The following is a 6000-nucleotide window of genomic DNA, read 5'->3' on the forward strand; positions in this document are numbered from 1 at the left end:
GACACCTTGCCCTTTATTGTTCCAAGCAAGTGCTATGTTGAAGATTGGCCAGGAGATGTCGCCATATTTAATTGTATAAAATGTTTTGAAACAACCATTTCAAAAATTGCTTCATATTGATTGAGTGGTTGAAAAAGCTTCAGTTTCTCCATCACACTTTTAGCATACCTCCTGCAAACAAATGTCAAAGCTTTTATTGTTAATATACGAGGTCTGTTAGAAAAGTATCCGACCTTATTATTTTTTTCAAAAACCATATGGATTTGAATAACGTGTGATTACATCAGACATGCTTGAACCCTCGTGGGCATGCAAGAGTTTTTTCAGGCTTGTCGGTTACGCCTGTGGGCAGTCTTTGAGTGATTAGTGGCCCACCCTCTCGTCGATTTTTCATTGTTTAGGAATGGCTCAGAGACTGCTGCTTTGTTTGATAAAAAAATTTTCAAAAGCTGTAAGGCACAACTGAGTGGACACCATTCGATAAATTCAGCTGGTTTTCGGTAAAAATTTTAATGGCTGATGAGAGATTTTGGTCTGGTAGTGTCGCTTTAAGGATGGCCCACGGCGCCTGACGGCGATCTGCGCTTCGAGGCGGCAGCGTCTCGCCGTTTCAAGTTGAAAACTTCCACATTTCAGGCTCTGTTGACCCAGGAAGTCGTCAGAGAACAGAGAACTTTCAGAAGAAGTCGGCATGAGGAGTTTATTCGGACATTCCATTGTTAACGGACATTTTGTAATGAAAGAACGTGCGGGCAGAGTCGCATGTCGGGCCGGACCCGACCGTGGGGGGGTCGCGACAGGAAAAACACCTCCGTTGGAAACCTTAACGGGTAAGTTGGAACATGCCCAAGCTGTTAAACAATTTCTCAGTTACTCACTTGTTGAAAGCCATCAAAAGCCGCCTGAATTTTACAAATGGTTTTCAACACGGAGGTGTTTTTCCTGTCGCGGCGCACACACATTTGCCGAGTCATCACGGAAATGACTCGGCAAATTTGCGCGCACGTCTTTCATTACAAAATGTCCTTAAACAGTGGAATGTCCGCATAAAGTCCTCATGCCGGCCTCTTCTGAATCTTCTCTGTTCTCTCACGACATCCTGGGTGAATTAAGCCTTAAATTAGGACGTTTTCAGCTCGAAACAGGCCGACGGCGGCGCCTGGAAGCGCTGCGCGACGTCCCGCTCCGTGGGAAGTCCTTACAGCGACAGAAACACCCAATAATCTCTCATCAGCCGTTAAACTTTTCACCGAAAACCAGCTTAATTTCTCGAATAGTGTCCACTCGGATATTCCTCACAGGTCCAGAAAAAATTTTGATAAAGCAACGCGCACCGTCTCGAGCAGCGTGTGAAACAAAGGAATTCAGCTGAGAGGGCGGGACCACATCTCACTCAAGGCCTGCCCACAGGGAAATGACGTCACCGACACGCGTGAAAAAAACTCACATATGCGCACGAGGGTTCAAGCATGATTGGTGTAATCGCACGTCATTCAAATCCATATAGTTAAAAAAAATAAATAAAAGTGTCGGTTTCTTATCTAATACACCTCGTACTTACAGAATGCTGCATAGATCATTGGCACATTATCTTTTAAGAAGTAATACAATGAAAGAAAAAAGTGTTTGTTGTTTCAGGTTGTATAAGTTATTGACTTAAAGCTATAAGGCCTTTCAAATTTCACAAAACTGAGAAAATTTAGTTTCTACTGAAATCCAAGGATTGTAGTATAGGTTTATTCTTGTACAACCACAATTCCAATGAAGTTGGGATGTTGTGTGAAATGTAAAGAAAAACAAACTACAATAATTTGCAAATCCTCTTCAACCTATATTCAGTTTTATACACCACAAAGACAAGATATTTAATGTTTAAACAGATAAGCCTTATTGTTTTTGTACAAATATTTGCTCATATTGAAATGGATGCCTGCAACACGTTTCAAAAAAGCTGGGACAGTGGTATGTTTACCACTGTGTTACATCACCTTTCCTTCTAACAACACTCAATAAGTGTTTGGGAACTGAGGACACTAATTGTGAGTGTCATGATTGGGTATAAAAGGAGCATCCCCAAAAGGCTCAGCCATTCACAAGCAAAGAAGGGCGAGGATCACCACTTTGTGAACAACTGCGTGAAAAAATGGTCCAACAGTTTAAGAACAATGTTTCTCAACGTTCAATTTTAAGGAATTTAGGGATTCCATCATCTACAGTCCATAATATAATCAGAAGATTCAGAGAATCTGGAGAACTTTCTACACATAAGCGGCAAGGCCAAAAACCAACACTGAATGCCCGTGACCTTTGATCCCTCAAGCAGCACTGCATTAAAAACCAACATCATTGTGTAAAGGATCTTACCGTGTGGGCTCAAGAACACTTCAGAAAAAAGCTGTCAGTTAACACAGTTCGTTGCTACATCTACAAGTGCAAGTTAAAACTCTACCATGCAAAGCGAAAGCCATACATCAACAACATCCTGAAATGCCGCCGCCTTCTCTGGGCCTGAGCTCAATTGAAATGGACAGACGCAAAGTGGAAAAGTGTGCTGTGGTCTGATGAGTCCAGATTTAAAATTGTTTTTGGAAATCATGGACGTCGTGTCCTCTGGACAAAAGAGGAAAAAGACCATCCAGATTGTTATCAGCGCAAACTCCAAAAGACAGCATCTGTGATGGTATAGGGGTGTGTTAGTGCCCATGGAATGGGCAACTTACACATCTGTGATGGCACCATCAATGCTGAAAGGTACATCCAGGTTTTGGAGCAACACATGCTGCCATCCAAGCAACGTATTTTTTGGGTCGTCCCTGCTTATTTCAGCAAGACAATGCCAAGCCATATTCTGCACGTGTTACAACAGCGTGGCTTTGTAGTAAAAGAGTGCGGGTACTAGACTGGCCTGCCTGCAGTCCAGACCTGAAAATGTGTGGCGCATTATGAAGCACAAAATACGACAACGGACACCCCGGACTGTTGAACAACTGAAGTCGTACATCAAGCAAGAATGGGAAAGAATTTCACCTACAAAGCTTCAACAATTAGTGTCCTCAGTTCCCAAACGCTTATTGAGTGTCGTTAGAAGGAAAGGTGATGTAACACAATGGTAAACATACCACTGTCCCAGCTTTTTTGAAATGTGTTGCAGACAGCAAATAATTGCACAAAAATAATAAAGTTTATCAGTTTGAACATTAAATATATTGTCTTTATGGTGTATTCAACTGAATATAGGTTGAAGAGGATTTGCAAATCATTGTATTCTGTTTCTATTTACATTTTACACAATGTCCAAAATTGCAGTTGATTTTAATTAAGAGGACATATTTATCTGTGGGGAAATTCCATAGTGAATATTGTTTTCCTTCATTGCAGTCATGCAGATGAACTACAGGATGAAGCACGTGTGTGTGCATGCGTGAGGTTTTGAGATTACCTTTGACCCATCTTACGTTAATATCCATAAGATTTCTTATAAATCGCTTCCAAATGTTGGCCATAGCATCTGATCCCTTGAATTTCTTCCTCTCAGGGGTAGACGTTCTATCATTCATAGAGTTACATATGTAACTCTATCTTCATAAATGATATTCATGTTGTGCGACTTACGTTTTGTGAGACCTCCGGTCACGTTTTGGGAGATCTGCGTTCATGGTTCGGGGGATATTTTTTCAGTATTCATGTTTTGCAATTCACGGTTTGCGGATAATTCACGATTTGCAGCTCATTCACATTTTGGAGGTTAACAAGCTCCATAAACTGGAGGTCAGGGTACACTCCCTTTACTGACATTATACACTCACCCGCCACTTTATTAGGTACACCTGTTCAGTTGCTTAACACAAATAGCTAATCAGCCAAACACATGGCTGTTAGATTTAGTAGTAAATGAACCCAAAAATGCAAACAAAGGAACCACACAGCGACATGGAAGAACAATGCTTTATTTGACCAGAGATGATGTAGTTGTCCAGAGATGGAGTCCAACACAGTCAGGTGACGGGAGGCACTGTGTCTGAATGCAAGAGTGAGGAGAAACACACTGGGTGACAACAAGAACACAGGGTGTGAGGAAAACATCCCAGCAATCCCTGAACAGTGGTGAGTAAGTTAAATAGAGACACAGACGAGGAGACGAGCGACAAGTGGAGTGATTGGAATGTGAACAGCTGTGAGGGAGCACAGGTGACAAAGACACGCCAACAAACATGTCAGACAGGACAACAAAGTTTCGACAGTGAAAAAACCTGAGTGAATGTCTACAGGCAAACATTAACTACCACATAAAACTGAAGTGAAAACTAAAGTATAACTACAAAATTGGCTAAAGTATACCAGCACCCACAGTGAAACCTGGGTGAGTGTCTTATGAGAAACCTAAAATACTACCAAATACTACAACACTGAAGTGCAAACTAAGTAGCACTAAAACATGACTAAAATATAAAGTGAGCAACAGCATTCAACAAACAGGATGCCATACAGGGAGAAGGGGTTGAACACAACAATTGCAGCAACTCAATCCAACACTCTCTTTCCAACACCTTGTTGAATCTATGCCACAAAGAACTAATGCAGTTCTTGAGGGGCGGCGACAACAACCGTGTACTTGCGAGGTGTACCTAATGAAGTGGCCGGTCTGCTGATCATGCTGATCATTAAAATTATAGCTGCATAATCAAAAAGGAAAGCAATTTTTTTCTGTTTCAGTGTAAATCTGTGTTAGGGCCTAAATAATAAAAAATAGTGGGCAGCACGGTGGATTAGTGGTTAGCACTGTTGCCTCACAGCAAGGAAATCATGGGATCGCTTCCCACCTGTGGCCTTTCTGTGTGGAGTTTGCATGTTCTCCCTGTGTTTGCGTGGGTTTCCGCCGGGTGTTCCCGGACATTTTGCTACTGTAGTCAAATTGTGTTTTTAATGCTGGTTACATTCTGTTTTTGCACATGTGCTGCAGATGGAGCAGGACATGAAGAATATCACCAGATTTCAGGATTTGGTGGACAAACTGTAGTTCAAAGTGAAGTCATACAAGAAACAGCCTGATGAGGCTGTAAGTCTTAGTTTAGTTGAAGCCACATGTTCGTCTCATGTCTGCTAAAGTTGGGACGTCACTGTCGTGTCACCTTGTGTTTCCAGGAGGAGCAGACCAACACTCACCTGTCCAGACACAGGAAGGATCAGCACGAGCCAGAAGACACTGAGGACAGAGCCGACATCGCTGAGTCCCAGGTCAACAAACTGAGGGCTGAGAGTTGTGATATTGTGCAGGTTAGTTCATTTCACTTGTTTTTTATTCAGCAGTTATTACATTGTAATAACATTTATAAGAATAGTACAACCAAACATGTACACATAACTCACTTCTCATTGTTTTTGTTTTGTTTTTTGTTTGTATCAATTTAAAGGGAAAGGAAGCTGAAGAATGAGCACTGTTACAGATAAGACACACTGTCAAGAAGTCACACAATATGAACTTTTTGTCTGATATGTTAACTGTTCACACACAAAAATATATAAGCTTGCAAGCAATTTAATGTGGTTTGTTTTAGATTTAAGCTGTTTGAAAGAAATCACCATCACATTGACGCTAAAACATTGCAAGTAATTTCGCACAGATACAGTACATAATTCATGTGTTGTTTCTTTCACAGAGAGGGCGCCAGTGGACCTCAGTCTGCAGTTCATCTCCACCTTAAAGACACTAACCACACGTTTGAGGACAAGGAAGTTAAAATCTTAGCCAGAGAGAAGAAATGGTTTGAGAGAGGGGTCAAGGAGGCATTCTATGTGAATCAGTTGAAACCCAGCCTTAACCGGGGAGGGATACTCAGGTCAAAGCAGTTTCAGTCTTTTGTTCATGGTAATGAGTCATTCACGTCATCAGGAGAGTCATCAAGGGAGCCATCAGGAGAGGCGTCCGTCCCATCATTAGGAGGGACAGCTGCCCTGCCATTAGGAGGGTGCTAACTAGAGTACAATAGGTGCTAATTAGAG

At 41.8% G+C, this 6000-nt stretch overlaps 1 long non-coding RNA gene across 1 annotated transcript; it reads left to right on the top strand.

Moving 5' to 3' along the window:
• Nucleotides 1–4956: 4956 nt before the first annotated feature.
• On the top strand, nt 4957–5511 carry LOC117506831. Its single transcript, XR_004559559.1, has 2 exons — nt 4957–5056; nt 5143–5511. It is a non-coding gene; the product is annotated as an uncharacterized LOC117506831 (long non-coding RNA).
• Nucleotides 5512–6000: the final 489 nt, after the last annotated feature.

This window comes from Thalassophryne amazonica, chromosome 3 (assembly GCF_902500255.1).
Source record: "Thalassophryne amazonica chromosome 3, fThaAma1.1, whole genome shotgun sequence".
Classification (NCBI taxonomy): Eukaryota; Metazoa; Chordata; class Actinopteri; order Batrachoidiformes; family Batrachoididae; genus Thalassophryne; species Thalassophryne amazonica.